General features: G+C 43.1%; 1 protein-coding gene across 7 annotated transcripts in view; it reads left to right on the plus strand.

The window, feature by feature from the left end:
* Positions 1-20,275, plus strand: part of kcnab2a (potassium voltage-gated channel subfamily A regulatory beta subunit 2a) — a 140,231-nt gene that overhangs the window by 13,938 nt on the left and 106,018 nt on the right. For 2 of the 7 annotated variants that reach the window (XM_045691715.1, XM_045691719.1), the window contains exon 2: positions 8,422-8,468. The exons of 3 other annotated variants lie outside the window; for them this stretch is intronic. The gene's annotated coding sequence lies outside the window, so the exon portion shown is untranslated. Of the gene's footprint in view, positions 1-8,421; positions 8,469-9,158; positions 9,220-20,275 lie in introns of those variants that run through there. 2 more of the 7 variants (XM_045691717.1, XM_045691721.1) reach the window with 1 other exon arrangement.

Below are 20,275 nucleotides of genomic sequence, written 5' to 3' on the forward strand. Positions count from 1 at the left end.
ACCATGTTTTAGCTCGCAGAAAGAGGCCAAGGACGGGTGCAGTGAAATGTTGTTTTACAGGTTCAGCCATAGTAGTACAGTGCCCCTGGAGCAAATTAGGGTGAAGTGCCTTGCTCAAAGGCTCATCAACAGATTTTTTTACCTTGTCGGCTCAGGTATTGGAACCAGCGACCTTTTGGCTACTGGCACAATGCTCTAACCCCTAGGCTAGCTGCCGCCCTCCGGGGATCTGGGCTACACACAGAGACGTACACAATCACTGGGTAAACTGAGCTGAACACCATAGACCCACAAACATACGCAGAGGAATAAGAGCAAAGCAATTGAGACGTGTTGCCAAGTTCCAAATCTAGGCCCTGCTGATATTTAATTTTGAATGTCTTGTTTTGCTACTGTTGGAACTTGGACTGCTATAGAGCATCATTGGCCAAGGCTTTCCTATAGCCCAGATTATTACAGACAGAAATACTCTGGTTTCAGACGATCCTGCAGGTGAAGAAGCGGGATGTGGAGGTCCTGGAAGGGTATGGTTACAAGTGGTTTGCGGTTGTGAGTCCGGTTAGACGTATTGCCAAATTCTTTAAAACAAAGTTTGAGGTGGCTTATGGTAGAAATTAACGTTCCATTTTCTGGCAACAGCTCTGGTGGACATTCCTGCAGTCAGCATGCCAATTGCACGCTCCCTCAACTTGAGACATCTGTGGAATTGTTTGACAAAACTGCACATTTTAGTGGCCTTTTATTGTCCCCTGCACAAAGTGCACCTGTGTAATGATCATGCTGTTTAATCAGCTTCTTGATATGCCACACCTGTCATATGGATATTATCTTGGCAAAGGAGAAATGTTCACTAACAGGGACGTAAACAAATTTGTGCGCAAAATTTGAGAAATAATATTTTTATGCTTATGGAAAAATTCTGGGATCTTTTATTGAAACACTTTACATGTTGCGTTTTTATATTTTTGTTAAGTGTAAAATATACAGTGAATTCGGAAAGTACTCAGACCCCTTGACTTTTTCCACATTTTGTTACTTTACAGCCTTATTCTAAAATGGATTAAATAAATATTTTTCCTCAATCTACACCCAATACCTCATAATGACAAAGCAAAAACAGGTTTTTAGAAATGTGTCTAAATTCAAACAGGATTGTATCGGTACAGATCTGTGGAAGGTACCAAAACATTTCTGCAGCGTTTGAATGTCCCCAAGAACACACAAGCCTCCATTCTTAAATGGAAGAAGTTTGGAACCACCAAGACTCTTCCTAGAGCTGGCCGCCCAGCCAAACTGAGCAATCGTGGAAGGGCCTTAATCAGGGAGGTGACCAAGAACTCGATGGTTAACGACAGAGGTCCTCTGTGGAGATGATTAACCTTCCAGAAGGACAACTATCCAATCTCTGCCTTTATGGTAATGGACAGATGGAAAAACACTCCTTAGTAAAAAGCACATATTAGCCTGAGTTTGCCAAAAGGCACCTAAAGAAACAAGATGATCTAGTCTAATGAAACCAAGATGTAACTCTTTGGCCTAAATGCCAAGCCTCACGTCTGGATGAAACTTGGCACCATTCCTACGGTGAAGCATAGTGGTGGCAGCGTCATGCTGTGGGGTTGTTTTTCAGCTGCATGGACTGGGAGACTAGTCAGGATCGAGGGAAAGATGACCGGAGTACAGAGCCTTCATGAACACCCCAGTCTGAGGTCCTGAGTAGGTTAAGGTTCACCTTCCAACAGGACAACGATCCTAAGCACACAGCCAGGACAATGCAGGAGTGGCTTAGGGACAAGTCTCTCTGAACGTCGTTGACTGGCCCAGCCAGAGCCCGGACTTGAACCCGATCTAACATCTCTGGAGAAACCTGAAAATAGCTGTGCATCGGATGCTCCCCATCCAACCTGAGAAGAATGGGAGAAACTCCCCAAATACAGGTGTGCCAAGCTTGTAGCGTCATACCCAAGAAGACTCGATGCTGTAATCGCTGCCAAAGGTGCTTCAACAAATTACTGAATAAATTGTCTTAAATATCACATTTACATAAGTATTCAAGTAAAAAAAAAAACTTTTCTAAACACCAGTTTTTGCTTTGTCATTATGGGGTATTGTTTGTAGACTGAGAAACTTAATATTAGGAAGGTGTTCTTTAATGTTTGGTATACTCAGTGTATATACACAGAGTGTAGAAAACATGAACACCTGCTCTGGAAAATTAACACTTAGTCCGACGAACCCCCATTCCTGTTGCGTTTAGCTGATGGCATAGTCAGGATTTGGCGTAACAGCATGAGTCCATGGACCCATCCTACCTGTGGAACATTTCCGACTTGTAGAATCCATGCCCCAAAGAATTCAGGCTGTTCTGAAGGCAAAGGAGGGTCCGACACAGTACTAGATGGGTGTACCTAATGAACTGGTGTGTTTTGTATATACACTACATTACCAAAAGTATGAGGACACCTGCTTGTCGAACATCTTGTTTCAAAATCATGGGCAATAATATGGAGTTGGTCCCCCCCCATTTTGCTGCTATAACAGCCTCCACTTTTCTGGGAAGGCTTTCCACCAAATGTTGGAACATTGCTGCAGGGACTTGCTTCCATTCAGACACAATGGCAGGTGGCGGGACACAATGCAGATAGCCAGGTTAGTCAATGTGCGGCAGCCAGGTTAGCCAATGTGCGGCAATGTCGGGCCAATTGAGGTAGTATGTACATGAATGTATAGTTAAAATGACTCTGCATACAGTGCCTTGCGAAAGTATTCGGCCCCCTTGAACTTTGACCTTTTGCCACATTTCAGGCTTCAAACATAAAGATATAAAACTGTAATTTTTTGAAGAATCAACAAGTGGGACAAGTTGGATATTTCAAACTTTTTTAACAAATAAAAAAACTGAAATTGGGCGTGCAAAATTATTCAGTCCCCTTAAGTTAATACTTTGTAGCGCCATCTTTTGCTGCGATTACAGCTGTAAGTCGCTTGGGGTATGTCTCTCAGTTTTGCACATCGAGAGACTGAAATTTTTGCCCATTCCTCCTTGCAAAACAGCTTGAGCTCAGTGAGGTTGGATGGAGAGCGTTTGAACAGCAGTTTTCAGTTCTTTCCACAGATTCTCGATTGGATTCAGGTCTGGACTTTGACTTGGCCATTCTAACACCTGGATATGTTTATTTGTGAACCATTCCATTGTAGATTTTGCTTTATGTTTTGGATCATTGTCTTGTTGGAAGACAAATCTCCGTCCCAGTCTCAGGTCTTTTGCAGACTCCATCAGGTTTTCTTCCAGAATGGTCCTGTATTTGGCTCCATCCATCTTCCCATCAATTTTAACCATCTTCCCTGCCCCTGCTGAAGAAAAGCAGGCCCAAACCATGATGCTGCCACCACCATGTTTGACAGTGGGGATGGAGTGTTCAGGGTGATGCGCTGTGTTGCTTTTACGCCAAACATAACGTTTTGCATTGTTGTCAAAAAGTTAGATTTTGGTTTCATCTGACCAGAGCACCTTCTTCCACATGTTTGGTGTGTCTCCCAGGTGGCTAGTGGGAAACTTTAAACAACACTTTTTATGGATATCTTTAAGAAATGGCTTTCTTCTTGCAACTCTTCCATAAAGGCCAGATTTGTGCAGTATACGACTGATTGTTGTCCTATGGACAGAGTCTCCCACCTCAGCTGTAGATCTCTGCAGTTCATCCAGAGTGATCATGGGCATCTTGGCTGCATCTCTGATCAGTCTTCTCCTTGTATGAGCTGAAAGTTTAGAGGGACGGCCGGGTCTTCGTAGATTTGCAGTGGTCTGATACTCCTTCCATTTAAATATTATCGCTTGTACAGTGCTCCTTGGGATGTTTAAAGCTTGGGAAATCTTTTTGTATCCAAATCCGGCTTTAAACTTCTCCACAACAGTATCTCGGACCTGCCTGGTGTGTTCCTTGTTCTTCATGATGCTCTCTGCGCTTTAAACGGACCTCTGAAACTATCACAGAGCAGGTGCATTTATACGGAGACTTGATTACACACAGGTGGATTCTATTTATCATCATTAGTCATTTAGGTCAACATTGGATCATTCAGAGATCCTCACTGAACTTCTGGAGAGCGTTTGCTGCACTGAAAGTATAAAGGGGCTGAATAATTTTGCACGGCCAATTTTTCAGTTTATTTGTTAAAGTTTTGAAATATCCAATAAATTTCGTTCCACTTCATAATTGTGTCCCACTTGTTGTTGATTCTTCACAAAAAATTACAGTTTTATATCTTTATGTTTGAAGCCTGAAATGTGGCAAAAGGTCAAAGTTCAAGGGGGCCGACTACTTTCGCAAGGCACTGTATATGATAAACAGAGTAGCAGCAGCGTGAAAGAGGTTGGGGGGGGGCACACAATGCAATAGTCCGGGTAGCCATTTGATTACCTAGTTTTATATATGATGACTAGAATAGTGTATACAAATGGGTAAAGCCGTATGTGAACATTTTAAGGTGTTCAATGTACTATACATAGATGCAAAGCAGTCTGTAAGGTACAGGGTCTTAGCCGCCTAGTAACAGTGACTCTGGTTCAGGGCAGGCTACTGGGCGGAGGCCAGCTAGTGGCAACTAGGGCTTTGGTGGACACAATTTCGTCAGCTGGTGATTTGTCAAGCAATTAACTGTCGGTCTCACGGTAATTGATCGTTGATTAACAGACACATTTAGCATCTCATGGCTTCCACACATGTAGCCTTCAAGCCACTGATGCAGACCTTTGTAACATCTACATTTTAAAAAGTCTAAATCCATGTAATATAGCCTACACCTTCACAATAAATCCATTATATATTTTAGACGGGTCTAAAGAAGCATGATATGAAGAAAATAATATAGTAGATTTCAGAAGAACAAAATAGCATACTCGAAGTTGTCCTGATCTGGCAATGCCAAATGGCTGTGGGCTACACTAGTTCATTTAGCAGACAAGATTTGCTTAGAATTCTGTGGCATTATTTCATAGTATGAAGAAAACAATTGAATAAAGCTGAATATTAAAAAAAATATATATATATATATATATTCCTCCAAACGATTTGAGGGAGTGCGTCTTGCGGCATTGAGTGGTTAACAAAGAAGTAGGTACTCCTACATGCTTAATTTAGTTATTAATGTACATTTTAATTGTTCTACAAACATTGTGCTATATGTTTTTAATACACTAAGCCTGGCTGTAGGCCATAAGCGCAAATGTTCCATTAGCAGGAAAACACTGTTCTCGAAAGTGACCACGAATGCGATTATGCACATAATCCTTTTATTATAAATATGCATTTTTATGGTAAATTGGGCTCTACACCACTTGTAAAGCGGATTAATGTGCTTCTTAAAATTATTTGGCAACTAGTTGTGATACAAACCTTATCAAAACGTATAGGGCTATGGGCTAGGCTACATGAGGTGTGCGACATAAAAAAAAAAGTAGCAAAAAAGGGCATTGTTTTCTTGCCTTATGCTGAGCACCATTCACAAGTGAATATAAATAATAATATGAGAGACTAATATTGTCACCCAGACAACTATTTTTTTATTTAATCTTGTCTTTACGTGTGTGTGAAATTTGATCTAAACATGGGCAGCGGGAAAGAATAAATGTTATCTATGCGCTCAAATAGCCAAGGGACATTTTTTTACATTTTAGTCATTTAGCGGACGCTGTTATCCAGATTGACTTACAGTAGTGAATACATTTCATGCATTTATTTTTAATTTTTTTTGTACTTGCCCCCCCCATGGGAATCGAACCCACAACCCTGGCGTTGCAATGCCAGCATGGTGTGTGCAAACACCATGCTCTACCAACTGAGCCACAGGGAAGGACGCTTTTCCTGTGGTTCATTTTCATGCTGGCCATGTAAGCTACACTCATGTTGTAAAGATAAGAAATGTGCTTAATATTAGGAAAGTTGAGAAATAAATATAGTAGGTCTAGCCTATAGAAAGTTGATGGGATCCTCTTCTTTAATAGAGGCTATTTTTCCCCCTTCTCTCAGAATTGCACAGCCTATAGAAATGTTTCGCAACATGAGCTTTGGGGCTCTCATGAGGTGTTTTGATTTTAGATTTTCTATTACATTTGCATTGATGTCAGAGTGATTAGAGGAACAATAGAGTTCTGAGTACCAGGCAGTTAGCACTTTTGGTAGGTTACTAATGACCGTCAGCAGCATTAGAGAAGCCTAATTACCTGACTAAACAGTCACGTGGAATTTGACTGCCTTAATTTATTTTTTATTTTCTTTCACCTTTTATTTAACCAGGTTGGCCAGTTGAGAACAAGTTCTCATTTACAATTGCGACCTGGCCAAGATAAAGCAAAGCAGTGTGACAAAAACAACAGTTACACATAAACAAACGTACAGTCAATAACAAAATAAAAATCTATGTACAGTGTGTGCAAATGTAAAGAGGTAGGCAATAAATAGGCCCAAGAAGTGAAAATAATTACAATTTAGCATTAACTCTGGAGCGATTGATGTGCAAGTAGAGATACTGGGGTGCAAGAGGGTAAGTAATAATATGGGGTAGTCGGGTTTGCTATTTACAGATTGGCTGTGTACAGGTACAGTGATCGGTAAGCTGCTCAGACAGCTGATGCTTAAAGTTAGAGAGGGAGATGGGGTTTAAAATATTATTTTTTTTGCATTTCGTTCCAGTCATTGGCTGCAGAGAACTGGAAGGAAAGGCGGCCTAACTAAGTGTTGGCTTTGGGGATGACCAGTGCAATATACCTGCTGGAGCGCATGCTGTGGGTGGGTGTTGCTATGGTGACCAATGAGCTAATGCTGGGCTTTACCTAGCAAAGACTTATAGATGACCTGGCGCCAGTGGGTTTGGCGACGAATATGTAGTGAGGGCCAGCCAACGAGAGCATACAGGTCGCAGTGGTGGGTAGTGTATGGGGCTTTGGTGATAAAACGGATGGCACTGTGATAAACTGCATCCAATTTGCTGAGTGTAGTGTTGGGGGCTATTTTGTAAATGACATCGCTGAAGTCAAGGATCGGTGGATAGTCAGTTTTACAAGGGTATGTTTGGCCGCATGAGTGAAGGAGGCTTTGTTGCGAAATAGGAAGCCGACTCAAGATTTAATTTAGGATTGGAGATGCTTAATGTGAGTCTGGAAGGAGAGTTTACAGTCTAACCAGACACCAAGGTATTTGAGCGGAGGGGGCCCGCATTAGTGGCCCGACATTGTTTTCCTCGACGCGGGTGAAGGAGGTGGTCAGCTTATCCGAAATTGAGGCATCAGTGTCTGCGATGTGGCTGGCTTTCCCTTTTATAATCCGTGACTATCTGGAGTCCCTGCCACATACACATCGGTGTCTGAGCCGTTGAATTGCGGCGACTCTTTCTCCCTGTACTGTCGTTTTGCCTCTGATTGCCTTACTGATATCATAGCTGGTCTGTCCATGCATGTTCCCAGTCACCTTGCCATGGTTAAATGTGGTGTTTCGCGCTTTTGTTTTGGTTTGGATGAGTTCTAATCGTCACAGTTGGAACAACATTGTCTATGCACTTCCTGATGAACGCAGTCATCGAGTCAGTGTATACCGCTACTATTCTCTGAGGTGACCCGGAACTTTTCCCAGTCCGTGTGATTAAAACAATCTTGAAGCATAGAATCTGATTGGTCAGACCAGCGTTGAACAGGCATTAATTGAATTGTGCCCAGCACCACCCCTCAACCCAGATGCGAAAAAGGATTGCTTAGTTTGCAGCCCTTGTACTCTGTCTAAAACAAGATTTCATGTACCGGTAATGCTTTGAGAAGAAAGGCAGTCAGATTGTGTAGCCTAATTGCTGTGTTTCTCTCTGGAAAAAGGGAAAAAATAATGCACTGTCAGCCAGGCTTTGAACCCTCTCAAGGCTTTTTTGTGCTTCAGTGATGAGCTTCAAGCCTTGCCCTTGTCTCTGAGAAAATGGTTCCTTGCCATTGTCTCTGTTCTCTCCAATCATCGCTTTAATTAATTAATTAATACTGAACAAAGCTGATTCCCTTTTTTTTCTTCCCACACTATGGTCTCTTGCTCTCTCTCTCCCTGTCCCCCGCATGCTTACTGTAGTGCTGCTGACAGTGCACAGGGAGGTGTGAGGGAGGTAGGGGGTGCCTTTTAATGCATCTGTTCTCAGTGACTCTCACTGACTCAAGGTTCACTCATCTCACTCACACATTCATTCTCTCTCCCTCTCTCTATCTCTCCTGGTCTCTTTCTAGCCGTCTCATGCTCATTCTCTCCGTCACTCAGTAACATAACCACTGACACAGGAACGCATACTAGTCCTGTCTCATTCATCCTCACTCTCCTCTTGTCTCTCTCTCCTTCTTGGAATCTGGCTGTGCTGTTCCTGCTCTGCTCTACCTCCATCCCATCCCTACGTCAGGAGGATCAGATCGCTGCCTGAGCAGTAGCCAGCACCACTGAGTAGAGGTAGGTGTTAGACTGAGGCGCCGCTCTGCTGCATCTCTTTCCCTTTCTCTTATCTCATTCCCTCAGTGTGTGTGCTTGTAGCACAGAGCAGATGACATGCAATTCGTCAGTAATTAGCTTCGTATGGATCTAGTCTTTGGTTTGTTGCTCTTGCTTCATTGAGAGGCGTCTGTGCATACCATATGACACTGGGTGTATTTCTGCTCTGTCTCCCCACTCTCTCTCTCTCTCTCGGTCTGTGTCTCATGTTTTATGCATGACCTGTCCTCTTAAATTAATCCCGGGGACTGGCCATGCTGTGGGATTTATAGAGAACCACCTTAAAATAGCTTTGCTGTGAGGGTACACGCACGACACAAATGCACAGTCTGTACTGAGTGAGTTTTGAGCCGGAACCCTTACCTGCTCCTGTCAATGCTGCAGTGCCCATCTGTTGCAGACAATGTCGTCTTTATGCAACACACCCCAGCAAGACATGTAAATAACCTGTTTTTCTAATGTTGTGATGTTTATAGTCCAACGGTTGTGACAGTTGGCTGTGTCAGGCTGGCTGGCTGTGGGTTATTCCATCACCTTGCTGTTCTCATGCAGTGGCGCTGAGGCTTCCTCTGGGCTCTTGTCCAAGGCTGGGGTGAGCAGCGCAGGAGAGGCTGGCTGCAGGGGTTTGGTGCAGTAAGTTGTTGCATGTAGCCAGCAGCAGCAGAGAAAGGAGAGCAAAGCAGATCTCTGTTTTGATACTGAATATCCTTAGGTGAGTTTTTATACCAGCCTTGCAGAAAGTGGTTGTCAGTTATACAGTTAGTATGACAACAATGTTATGACAATTTCGTTAATGTTTTGTGCGCTGTTATAAATCTATTGAGATGGCAGACTATGTGAAGCATTTAGCTAACATTAACACTGTAAAGCTGTGATGTTCGGTCAGCCTTGACGAGGCTTTCTATAGGACATTGGAGAGGAGCACTGGGTGTAATCAGAAGTAGATGTGTTATCTGATCTTTAGTCTTCAGAGACCGATGTACTGTAACTGTACAGCAGCAGCAGACTGCTGAGGGATGACCAGACTGATGCACAGTACAGTACTCCCACAGAGGAGAACTTCCTGGATGCTCATGAGGGAGACTTCCCTAAACAGAGCTCTGTAATAATCCTCTAGTTGAGAGGTAGTGGTCTGTCTCACATCATTAGTGCTGTTCATGGGCCACACGCATTCACACATTCGCACACACATACCTATTGTCTGTGTATTGTCACACATCTGGCAGGCAGGTGTGTTTTCTTCCTCAGCCCTCTGTGGCTGTGATGCATAGTAGTCTTAACAGCAACCCACTGTGGGAGGGGTTTATATGTCCCTCTTAGGCGTAACGTGTACTCTGTAGTGAGTCAGTGTTCAGCAGAGCTGTATACCTTGACAGTTATCAGCAAACTTAATGCAACTCAATTACCCTCTTGCTCTGTCAGTGCTACGTACTGCCTTCTGTGCGTCTTAACCAGTACATCTTAACAAGACCGCTCTGTATTACCTCATATTGGTCACCTAAATTCTAGTTGATTTGGCGAGTGGTATTTTACTCACTATGACCTGCACTTGACACTTCTCCACCCTCACTGAGGATTCCACTAGCTAGCCTCAGCTCTGTTGGATTAGTTTGATGTGATTACTGTGTTCTTTCAGAGGGCAACAGACAGCCTCACACTGGTTTGGCTCAGTGACGATATTGTTTGTTGTTTCCCAGGAAACGGAGACCACACGGCTTCCTCCTGGTGTTCTGAGGATATAGCTAGGCTGTGTTATGCCTGCTATGAATTTTCACTGACTAAAAAGTGCCTATTGAGTACATTGCTTGGTCCAGTTTCTACAGAATGTGCCTTCCAGTGCTAGAGTCGCTGTAGGGTTTGGTCCCTGTGAGTGGCCTAGAGTGCCCTTACTGCTTTTGTCATAATGCTGAGCCAGTGCCTCACACTCCATGCTGTGTGGCAGGACTCTGTCTTCATAGGTTTTAAAATCACCCTGATGGCAGTGTGCCAAGCACTAAAATATACCAGTACAGTGGAAGCAGGAGGATGTAGTGGCTAATAAAAGGCTTAATTGATTCACAGTGATAAAGTGCTTAGTGTAGAAGTAGCTGCTGGATGGGCTCAGCTCCACTCAACATTTTTGGCACCTTGTCCTGACTGGACTGGGTCCTGACTGAAACAAGTAGTGCAAGGTAAGGCCAAAATAACCTTGAGCAATGGTAAATACTTTATCTCAGGTCAGATGCATTACTAACACACTTTTCTGAATTGAATTGTCAGACTGAACTCTTAGTGAGAGTGTAGGAGCTCTGCATGGCCAATTGCCATATGAATGACCTCCCTGGTAAAGTCATTCTGATGTTTTCTGGGGTGGTGAAGTAATCTCAACCTCCCATTCAGACACTGACGAAGCTGATCAGAATTGGAAGTGTTCACACCTCACTAGCTGTATATCGCACTGCAGCAGACCCTGGCCCAGCCCTGCACACAGCAGTCATCTCTCCACACTTTCATAAGTCACAGAAATGACATTCATTCTCAGAATTTCCCAGCCAGCTTCTTCACATGTGATATTGACTAACTTGTCTGTTCCAATGCAGAAAGTGCAATGTTTGACTTGGGATCCAATAGTAGGTACTTTTTGACTAGTAGCCTATATGAATAAATTCACATAGCCTAAGTGATATGTGAATTAGACTTGACTACAGTGTATATAAAAGCCATGTGAATTCTGACGTGTGTACAGTATACTTTGAACACCGTGGTACTTCTCTGTACAGCGTGTGCTGGTCCTGCCTGGTGAAGTACGGCTGCTAGGCAATATTTTGTGTGACGCTGAATGATGATCTAGCGTGGTGCAGACACGTCACTTATGTGACAATGGTGTTTTGTGATGGGTGAGTTATAAGGTGGCTTCAGATTGATTAGAACAGCTCAGTGTGGGCTGTGGAGTCTGTTCTAGGATCAGGTCCCCCCCTTGTCTTTTAGATCAATGATTACATGGACAAAACTGTTCCTAAATCAGCCCTCCTACTCTGAGATGCTTGAAACATATGTCCCCTACTGTCAGTCTTCTCTGTGCTGGCCCTGGGTAGTGTAGTGCAGGGCTCTGTATCAATAGGGGGTTGAGGTTCTCTCAATACCCCTGAGGGATAAATGCGATATGTACAGAGCAGATGCCTGGTTCGTATCACTGCCGTGTGCGTTTGCCCGTGTTGCCACGCATCCCTCAACTCGGACTAATGGATGTTATTTAGCTGCAGGGCCTCCAGTTAGCTCTAACACAGTGATACACAAAAGCTACAGCATGTCACTCCCTGCTGCGGCAATCTGAGATCTATACAGTAACCTCCAAATAGACACTGGCGGAGTCTGAAATTTGGCTTGCCTACTACTTATTTAAACTGCATACTGTGTACTAATCGTACTATTTAGCGCATACTGTTTAGTATAAAGTATGCCATGGCCTAAATATACTACTTTTGGCGCATTCAAGACCACTGGGAATTCGGTAACTAAATGAGCTCCGACTGGGAAAAATTGTGACATTGGTGATCTTCAGGTCGGAGCTCTAGGATGATGCCCGAGTTTCTTACTTGCAATTCCGAGGTGGATGACCGTTCACATTTATTTTTTTCAGTTGGAAACACGTTTTTTTCCCGAGTTGTTTTCAGGATCAGTTGAGGCTTCATATGAATCGGGAAGGATCACCAATGCCCCACCCAGTGAACTTTGTTGTTTTGGGCTAACATTAGCTAAGTAGATGGCATTTAGAACAACTTATTTAGAGTAAACTTGAGTGTGTCGTAGGCCTACGCATGTATAAATTGAAGAGTCACCTGAAGCTTGAGAGGAATGGGAGATACAGTAGTGGAATGCAGAGGGCTCGTAATGAGGGCGACTGGCTACTACTCTGAACTGTATGTGGTGAGCTTTCTGGTGCCTAGAGCTGCTGAGGCATCACCCAAGTGGGTGCCATACATTGAAATTCTTTGCCAGATTTTTACGGTGTTTAGTGCCTTGTTGCAAACAGGATGCATGGTTTGACAATTTTTATTATGTACAAACTTCCTTTTCACTCTGTCAATTAGGTTAGTATTGTGGAGTAACTAAAATGTTGTTGATCCATCCTCAGGAGAAAACTATCACAGCCATTTAACTGTAACTGTTTTAATGTCACCATTGGCCTCACATTGAAATCCCTGAGTGGTTTCCTTCCTCTCCAGCAACTGAGTTAGGAAGGACGCCTGTATATTTGTAGTAACTGGGTGTATTGATACACCATTCAAAGTGTAATTAATAGAGGTCGACCGATTATGATTTTTCAACACCGATACCGATTATTGGAGGACCCAAAAAAGACGATGCAGATTTTTATTTTGTTTGTAATAATGACAATTACAACAATACTGAATGAACACTTATTTTAACTTAATATAATACATCAATAAAATCAATTTTGCCTCAAATACATAATGAAACATGTTCAATTTGGTTTAAATAATACAAAAACAAAGTGTTGGAGAAGAAAGTAAAAGTGCAATATGTGCCATGTAAGAAAGCTAACGTTTAAGTTCCTTGTTCAGAACATGAACATATGAAAGCTGGTGGTTCCTTTTAACATGAGTCTTCAATATTCCCAGGTAAGAAGTTTTAAGTTGTAGTTATTATAGGAATTATAGGACTATTTCTCTCTATACCATTTGTATTTCATATACCTTTGACTATTGGATGTTCTTATAGGCACTTTAGTATTGCCAGTGTAACAGTATAGCTTCCGTCCCTCTCCTCGCTCCTACCTGGGCTCAAACCAGGAACACATCGACAACAGCCACCCACGAAGCAGCGTTACCCATGCAGAGTAAAGGGAACAACTACTCCAAGTCTCAGAGCGAGTGAAGTTTGAAATGCTATTAGCGCGCACCCCGCTAACTAGCTAGCCATTTCACATCGCTTACACCAGCCTAATCTTGGGAGTTGATAGGCTTGAAGTCATAAACAGCGCAATGCTTGAAGCATTGCGAAGAGCTGCTGGCAAAATGCACGAAAGTGCTGTTTGAATGAATGCTTACGAGCCTGCTGGTGCCTACCACCGCTCAGTCAGACTGCTCTATCAAATCATAGACTTAATTATAATATAATAAACACACAGAAATAAACACACAAAATGTTTTTCTTTCAGTGAAATACGGAACCGTTCCGTATTTTACCTAACGGGTGGCATCCCTAAGTCTAAATATTCCTGTTACATTGCACAACCTTCAATGTTATATCATAATTACGTAAAATTCTGGCAAATTAGTTCGCAACGAGCCAGGCGGCCCAAACTGCTGCATATACCCTGACTCTCTGTGCAATGAACGCAGGAGAAGTGACACAATTTCACCTGGTTAATATTGCCTGCTAACCTGGATTTCTTTTAGCTAAATATGCAGGTTTAAAAATATATACTTCAGTGTATTGATTTTAAGAAAGGCATTGATGTTTATGGTTAGGTGCATCGATTGTGTGCTTTTTTTCGCAAATGCGCTTTTTGTTAAATCATCCCCCATTTGGCGAAGTTGGCTGTCTTTTGTTAGGAAGAAATAGTCTTCACACTGCATATACCCTGACTCTGTTGCAAGAGGTGACACATTTTTCCTAGTTAAAAGAAATTCATGTTAGCAGGCAATATTAACTAAATATGCAGGTTTAAAAATATATACTTGTGTATTGATTTTTAAGAAAGACATTGATGTTTATGGTTAGGTACACGTTGGAGCCATGACAGTCCTTTTTCGCGAATGCGCACCGCATCGATTATATGCAACGCTGGACATGCTAGATAAACAAGTAATATCATCAACCATGTGTAGCTAACTAGTGTTTATGATTGTTTTTTACAAGATAAGTTTAATGCTAGCTAGCAACTTACCTTGGCTTCTTACTGCATTCGCGTAACAGGCAGGCTCCTCGTGGAGTGCAATGTAAAGCAGGTGGTTAGAGTGTTGGACTAGTTAACCGTAAGGTTGCAAGATTGAATCCCTGAGCTGACAAGGTAAAAATCTGTCGTTCTGCCCCTGAACAAGGCAGTTAACCCACCGTTCCTAGGCCATCGTTGAAAATAAGAATGTGTTCTTAACTGACTTGCCTAGTTAAATAAAGATGTAAAAAAATGCGAAAAAAAAAATAATTATCGGCAAATCGGTGTCCAAAAATACCGATTGTTATGAAAACTTGAAATCGGCCCTAATTAATCGGCCATTCCGATTTAATCGGTCGACCTCTAGTAATTAATAACTTCACCATGCTCAAATGGATATTCAATGCTGTTTTTTTCAATGTTGGCATATTTACCCCTTTGCGAGGCATTGGAATACCCCTCTGGTCTTGATTCTGTGTTTAAGTGCACTGTTTGACTGAGGGAACTTACAATTATCTGTATGTGTGGGGTACAGAGATGAGGTAGTCATTCAAAAATCATGTTAACCACTATTGCACAGTGAGTCCGTGCAATTTATTATGTGACTTGCTAAGCAAATGTTTACTCTTGAACTTATTTAGACTTTCCATAAGAGGTTGAATACTTATTGACTTGTTATTTCAGCTTTCCATTTTTAATTAATTTGTAAACATTTCTTAAAACATAATTTCACTTTGACATTCTGGGGTATGTAGGCCAGTGACACAAAATCTCTATTTAATCAACTTTAAATTCAGGCTATATCACAGCAAAATCTGGAAAAAGTCAAGGGGTTTGAATACTTTCAGAAGGCACTGTAGCTAGCTAAAGGCACGACAGGCAGATCTGTTTTCAAAGATGTAACGTTATGAAGTAGTAAATTTTAAGGAGAACAAAAACGACTTACATTTGAACACCGCCGCCGAAGTTTTGCTTTTCGCCGTCTTCCAAATTGTTTACTTGATCTAGCTCTCAAAACTCGCAGCCCCCTCTTCTAATGCGTTGTGGCTGTGGAATTCCTGAAAAGTGTGCATGAAATTCTACCTGATGAAAAGCCGAAATTAGTTTAACATCCTGGCATTTAACTCACACGATTTTCAAAAATTCATACTAATAAAACGTTATTTTTTTGCATACTGAGAATGTGTCATGCGCAATTGTGTTGTTTCCTGCTATTTGTTGATTTCAGTATCTTATCTAATTGATCAGCTGTTGTCATAGCTGAAATGACTACTGTATGACATCTGGTCATTTAAACTATTCTCGATTTTTGACATGCATGCATGCATACTATTAAACGCCTTACATTTTACGACACAAGTATGGGAATTTGGACACGGCCACTGTCCCAGTATACAGGAAAGGCTGTCAGACATTGACAGCCCGAAATGTGAAGGAAAATTCCACGATGGAGGGCTCACAGATCTACTGTAGGAAGATGTTTGTCTGCTCTGCTGCAGTGTGAGCTGTGCAGTGTGAGCTGTGCAGTGTGAGCTGTGCAGTGTGAGCTGTGCAGTGTGAGCTGTGCAGTGTGAGCTGTGCATAGGGCTACAACACCAGAGCTGGCAGAAAACGGAGAGGGAGAAATGAGAGCGAACACTTCAAGACTGAGTAGGGAGGGAGGAATACAGTTAAAGGAAAGAAAGCGTATGAGAGTGAGATATAAACAAAGGGAGGCTGGTGGAGAAGGGCAGGGGCGGGGCAGAGTGACTATTGCTGAGTAAAGCTATAGCTTACTGCTCTGCAGCTGATCTCTGACCAATCATGGCAGAGCTGCATGACAACTCACCAATGGGCTGGGCCTGCCTGTTTGTTCTGTTACGTGGAGGACAGTGTTTGATTTGTGACCCACCCCACCTTGGCTCTGTTCTGTGCTGTCTCATGGATTTGGGGACTGCCAGCCAGGTCCAGTAAGGGGGGAGAGATAGAGGACACATTGAAACTGTAGCTCAGTGGCACTGGCAGCCTCAGGCTGGGGACTCACTCTCAGCAGGACATGTGGAACACACCCTGACAGCACAGAGGATGTTCTCACTGATGTCCACACACAGATACTGTCTTTATACAGTACAGAAATATGCAGTGGCTTACTTTCTGTACACAGATGCAACTCACTATCACGCAATAGCCTACTTTTTGTGTCCTTTGTAAAACTGACACTCACCAATTCACTTTGACTTACTAACCATTCACATAACTGAGAACAGTGCTGCATTCACATTGGTCAGACAGATGTTCCATTCACATTGATGCACCTCAACTCTTTGTCCAACATTGGGTACATTTTAAGTTTGACGTCTAGTCCTGTCACACTACCCTATACTGTAACACACTGACCAGTGGTCTATTCTCTTATTGTGAATCAGACTTGCACTCTCTAGCAGTAGTCATGTTCTAACACTACAGCCCAGAAATAGACTGGGAAACAAGCACTTGCCTGACCCCACACATTGATTGTCTGTGACACAGGTTACAGCCAGGCCTCAGGCATGTCGCCACAAACACGATGATGTTAACCCCCAAGGAAGAATTCCATTTCCTCTCCTCTCATCATGGACCATGACACACACACGGTGCTGCTAGGGATACCTGCTTGGTTTTTAGTCGGCAACATGCACTTGCAGCGTTCATCAAAGCGCTCTTTGTATAGTAGTGCATGTTCTTTTTATACAGCAGGCTGAAAGATGAACCTGTTCACTTCCTACGCTAAATGGATTGTGTTGGACGTAGTGAGTCAGAGGGGTGTCTTATAAAAAGAGCAGTGGGAGCCTGGCCTGTCCTGCGGTGGTGGTGCGTATGTGGAAAGTGACCCTGCGATGGCATCTGTTAGCTTGTGAGTCAGATGTGTGGACATGTATCAAATCAGACAGCTGGAACCCAACAGTGTTTTTATTGTGTGTGCACTTGAGGATTTTGTTAAGGTATGTTTCTGGAACATGGCTACCTGTGCTGTACCGTTCCACAGCTGATCCAGGAACAACTTCCCCTCTCTGAGCTGCCTGCCTGCCATGTAGAGACCATTTGAATCAGATGGTCTGTGTCAGAGGCAGATTGGCAGTGCACTCAGGAATAGCCCGTGCATACTGAAAAAAATATAAACTGAACATGAAACAATTTCAAAGATTTTACTGGGTTACAGTTCTTATAAAGAAATCAGTCAATTTAAATAAATTCATTAGGCCCAAATCTATGGATTTCACGACTGGGAATACAGAGATGCATCTGTTGGTCAGATGGCCTTAAAAAAAGGTAGGGGTGTGGATCAGAAAACCAGTCAGTATCTGGTGTGACCATGCGGCGCGACGTCTCCTTTGCATAGAGTTGATCAGGCTGTTGATTGGGGCCTGTGGAATGTTGTCCCACTCCTCCTCAATGGCTGTGTGAAGTTGCTGGATATTGGCGGGAACTGGAATGCGCTTTCGTACAAGTCAACCCAGAGCATCCCAAACATACTCAATGGGTGACATGTCTGAGTAGGCAGGCTATGGAAAAACTGGGACATTTTCAGCTTTTAGGAATTGTGTACAGATCCTTGCAACATGGGGCCGTGCGTTATCATGCTGAAACATGAGGTGCTGGTGGCGAATGAATGGCATGACAATGAGCCTCAGGATCTCGTCACGGTATCTCTGTGTATTCAAATTGCCAACGATAAAACGCAATTGTGTTCGTTGTCCGTAGTTTATGCCTATCCAGACCATAACCCCACCGCCACCATGGGGCACTCTGTTCACAACGTTGACATCAGCACACCCCTAGCCCGTACGACGCCATACATGTGGTCTGTGGTTCTGCGGCCGGCTGGCTCTAAAATGACTTGAGGCAGCTTATTGTAGAGAAATTAACATTCCATTCTCTGGCAACAGCTCTGTTGGACTTTCCTGCAGTCAGCACGCTCCCTCAACTTGAGACATATGTGGCATTGTTTTGTGATGACAAAATTGCACGTTTTCCAGTGGCCTTTTATTGTCCCAAGCATAACGTGCACCTGAGTAATTATCATGCTGTTTGATCAGCTTATTGATATGCCTCACCTGTCAGGTGGATGGATAATCTTGGCAAAGGAGAAATGGTCACCAACAGGGATGTAAACAAATTTGTGCTAAACGTTTGAGAGAAATATGGATTTGTGCTTATTGAAAATTTCTGGGTTCTTTTATTTCAGCTCATGGGACTAACACTTTTGTTTTTGTTCAGTGTACATACTACAATTTAGAGCTGGGAATTGCCAATGACCTCACGATACACAAATTGTGAGTCGCAATAGATATCGTATGTATTGAGATTCAATACTGTGATTTTATTGCCATTCTATGTTCCAAACATATTGCTCAGCATATGTCTGCTGCAGAGGGATGAGAGAACCATTTCTGATCAGTCATGGAAATAAAAGTGCTGAAAACAAATTGGCTCCCTATTTAAAAAGATGGAGAACAAGCAATGGGAAAAATACATACTAGACTTTTGGTGCAAGTACAGCCAACTAGTGTAAAATTAATATTGTGTCATTTTCCATTTGTCTTCAAAGAGAATATCCTGATATGTATAACTCCCCCCCCATCACATGTGTTTTAGATGTTAATATGTATGTTTGTGTACTGAACTGTGGATCTCTGGCCACTGGGAGACTGAGTGGGACTGTAGTGACGCATGGAGCCCAGAGGGAGTAGAGAGAGGTGAGGCGTGCCCAGGAGACACACCGGAGGGAGAGATGCATGGCCCTAGCCTGCCTGTGTGTGTTTGGGCCTCCCTCAGACCACGCTGCTCTCTCATCCCTACACAGAACAGCTGACTGGGCAGGCATGCTCCCCTCAACTGCAGTTTAAAAAAAACATTATTCTCTCTCCCATTTAATTTTTGTATCTTTCTCCTCCTGTTTCCCCCCTGGACTGTTCCCCTCACTAGGTGTGTGTTGGCCAGTCGCCGCAGGCTGTATCTATCTCCTGGGAGAGCTTGGTTCCGTCGGTCTGAACTGCCCGGGCACTGGCTGCGTTGGTCCAGAATTCCTAATGAAATCTGCAGCCATTCTGCTTTCCCCCACCTCTGTTAACAATGGCATCCATCAGTGGTTGTGGCGAAGTACTAGCAACCTGAGGGAAGAATATTCTATCCCTCCCTCCTCACTGGCAGCGCCAGGCTTATGCAGAGTTGAGGATAACAACAGGACAAAGATGTATAAAGAGCTGCTGCTGTGTGAATAATTTAGGAGGGCTGTGTTTCTAAGACGACGGTGTAGAAAAGGTGTGTTATCTGCCGCAGTGACTCTCTCTCTGCTCTCACAGGGATCCTTCGCTCACTTCACAAAAGCTAAAACCAACCAGCAGACAAGTTAAACAATAACGCTGTCCTGAATGTCAGAACCACTCTCCACCTCTCCCAAGTTTGTTTGGCCTGAGGTGCTCAGGTTCTTATATAACAGGGCAGTGGCACTGTGTGCCCAGCGCTATGGGCACAGGACCAGCCCAGAAACCACAGCTCTCTGGCACTAAACAACAAGGGCTTTTACAATCACCTTCTCCCCTTGACATCGCGCCCCCCCCCTCTGGTTGTCAGTGTTCAATTTCATTAGTCATTGTTTGCTCAGCTCAAATCTCTGTGTCCTCTGGCTAGAATAAAAATGGGGTATGTAATGTCAGGGGTCTGATTTGCAGAAGTGTATGTAATATAGTCTGATACAGGTTTAATCTTAGGAATTATAGTCAGTGTTTTGTTGTTGTTGAGAGAAACCATGTATGCTCATTCACTGCTATATCATTGTCCTCTCCGCTGGGCTCTTCAGATTTCCATCTGATTGATCTGCTGCGCTCCACCATATCTGTTTACAGGAGATATTTTTATGTCACCTCTG

The sequence above is a fragment of the Salmo salar genome, chromosome ssa12 (genome assembly GCF_905237065.1).
Source record: "Salmo salar chromosome ssa12, Ssal_v3.1, whole genome shotgun sequence".
Lineage (NCBI taxonomy): Eukaryota > Metazoa > Chordata > Actinopteri > Salmoniformes > Salmonidae > Salmo > Salmo salar.